The following is a 2882-nucleotide window of genomic DNA, read 5'->3' on the forward strand; positions in this document are numbered from 1 at the left end:
TCGACTTATAATATAAGATCGATCCTGTAACATATTTCACATTTTTCGCATTCGAACGAATGCCTTTGAATATAAAAATTCGATAATCTGCAAAGTGAATCTACCGCAGATGCCTGATCGAAATTCCTTTGTAATATCGTCTCTTTAAGTGTGATATAAAAAAAAAAAGCACGAAAGACTTTTCCTCGCGAAAGTATATATATACTGACATATTTAGGTGCAGCGTAGGCGTTGGAAGTACAGTTTTAACGGCAGATTATTAAAAAAAAAAAAAAAGACTAGAAAGTATAAATAAAAGCAATCGAGCAACCGACCAAATAGTCGAGAATGATCAATCGAAGGTGATAGTTTACAAGAAAGCCTTGGCCTAAGGATGAAGCCCCAAATATGAATTGAATTTGCGACCTAGTGATTTTTTTTTCTTACTAGATCCAAGGTCGAGTAACGATAGATCCTTCGAGAAAGGTGAACGAATCGACGAATAACAGTATTTAATTTAATGGTTCAACGGTATCTAAGTGAAACGAAGGATACTCAGTTCCGACATGAAGATATAAATATATATATATATATACATATTTATTTATCATAGAGATGTTTATCGAACATTAGATTCGACGTGTTGACCAAATCATTTTTTAATTCTTCGATTTTAAGTAATCAATTTTATACGAATCATCGGATTAAAAAAGAAACACTGAAATGAAAAATTTTCGTTTAATTTATTCGATATTTTTTTTACATATATATATATCGGTTTCTTTTCTTATTATACTTTCTGAAATATGTAAGATAAGAATTTTGAATATACGAGTAAACTGATACGAACTTTCGGACAGTTGTAAAAAGATACACTTGTCTGTGCTTTTCTTGTATATTTCGTGTTGTGATACTATTTGCTGTAAAAATCTAGATACTGAGTCACGTGACATATATTGTAACGATTACGTAACCACTTGTAATAAAAGTACACATGCGTAAGAATCATCGAAACGTCGAATTAATGACCCTCCTATTGACAAAATATTCTAGAAATTTCTTTAACGAAATAAAAAAAAAAATTTATTTGTTACTCTACGACATCTCGTATTTTCAATAAATCTATAAAAAAATTTCAATACTTCGATTACTACTGTGTTCTATCAAGATAGAATGAAAAATCTTTGTAATTTTCCTTTATAAAATAAATCAAAAACATTATCGTTACAATAATATTTATTTAATTTGTCTACTTCAAAAAAATAAAGCTAGACAATGCCAACAAAATACTCCTAATTCCACTAATCTCAACAGACACGCGGTCTGTTGCCCCACGACGAAAATCAAAGATCCCACCATCCCGAACTACTTTAATTTCTGTTTATTTAACAGAGGGTCGAATCGAAATTTGACGCTAACCCCCGAGTCACGGTGGTTGTTGCATAAACGTACATATTTATTTATCACCGTATAATCCCTGACTTTCCCTCGAGGGTTTTGCCACATGGCAGTTTGACGGTCCCCAACGGAATTACCCCCACAGCCGCTTATAAATTACATCGTGGCTCGAGCAAGGTTTAAGGGCCTGCTTAAGTTGTCAAAGCAATCGGAGAGTTAAACGCCCTGGCACGGAGGGAGGGAGGAGGGGTGAGACTTACCCTTAATACTTTTTCGATCGTTTCCTCGAATCGTTTCCTCATCTGAGAAATCACTGCTCGATATTTATTCGATTATAGCCGCCTTTGTACGATTCTCAAATATGCGTGAACATTCGCGTTTTTCTAATTACATGGAGCGCGGATTTGGAGTTATTGGTAAGAAAATTAACCGATTAAAGTAAGTCCTTGATTCTTTCAGGATTTAATTTTTTTGTCCCAATTACGATCGAAAAATAAATAATTATAATTTCACATCACTCTTAAATTTGATAAGCCAAGCGGAAAAAATCACTGTTAAATTTGGACTAAAAATATATGATGTGAAGTGAAATTTTATCGTGAGAACGGTGGAGAAAGAACGATACTAAATGGTACTCACAGATACTCTGAAATTGTTTCAGAATTCAATTCCGTTCGGTCCATATCCGGGGATCGATTCCTAAAACACGCGTTTGCTTCGTGACGCCGCCAACTTTCAAGTCGAGTATCCTCACGGCACGTAACGAATTTCGATATCTCGGTTCGAGAGCGCAAAGAGAGAAAGGGGTTGGAAAACCGGCAGGGTTATGCCTGTGAGAGCATTCAGAGGAGAAAGGATGGCTGGTCATGGTATTGACTCGCTTTTGCGGATACAGGGGCGGAGTTTTCGACCTCTCTCCCTTCCTTCTTCCACCTTCACCCTCTATATATATATATATACGTGTATCACTCTTCATCCCTTTCTTTTTCCTTCTTCAACTTCCCTCCCTATAAATATACTCTCCGCCTCATACCCTCGATCTCTTTTCTCCTTTCCTCCACGATATCCTCTGTTCAACGAACCAACCTTCCTCTTTCTCCCTCTTTTCCTTTTCCATCTATTCCCAAGCTATCTCCTCCTCACCTGTTTTTATCCCACTTCTTCTTTATCTACGTATAATATATCCATCTCATTCTCAATTTCTGTTATAGTGTACGAAACAGAGGCTTCGCCGTCTCTCTCTCCCTCTCTCATCCCCACCGAGCGGAACGTCGGGGTCGAAAGGGGATGACTCGTCGCACAGGGCTGTCAAACCCCCTCCCACGCAACGACAAAACTCCCGTTGAAGGGTGACCCAGCAATGGCGGCGGGACTTGTTGTATTTCGCTTTCGAGGTGAGCTCCATTCCCTTCTACCTTCTCGATCCCCCGTGCCAACCCCTCCAGGGTCCAGGAGAGGAGGAAATGAAACTGAGCGAGCCGAAGTGAGGCGGAGAGCGAGTGACT

This window comes from Apis dorsata, unplaced genomic scaffold (assembly GCF_000469605.1).
Source record: "Apis dorsata unplaced genomic scaffold, Apis dorsata 1.3 scaffold_507, whole genome shotgun sequence".
Classification (NCBI taxonomy): Eukaryota; Metazoa; Arthropoda; class Insecta; order Hymenoptera; family Apidae; genus Apis; species Apis dorsata.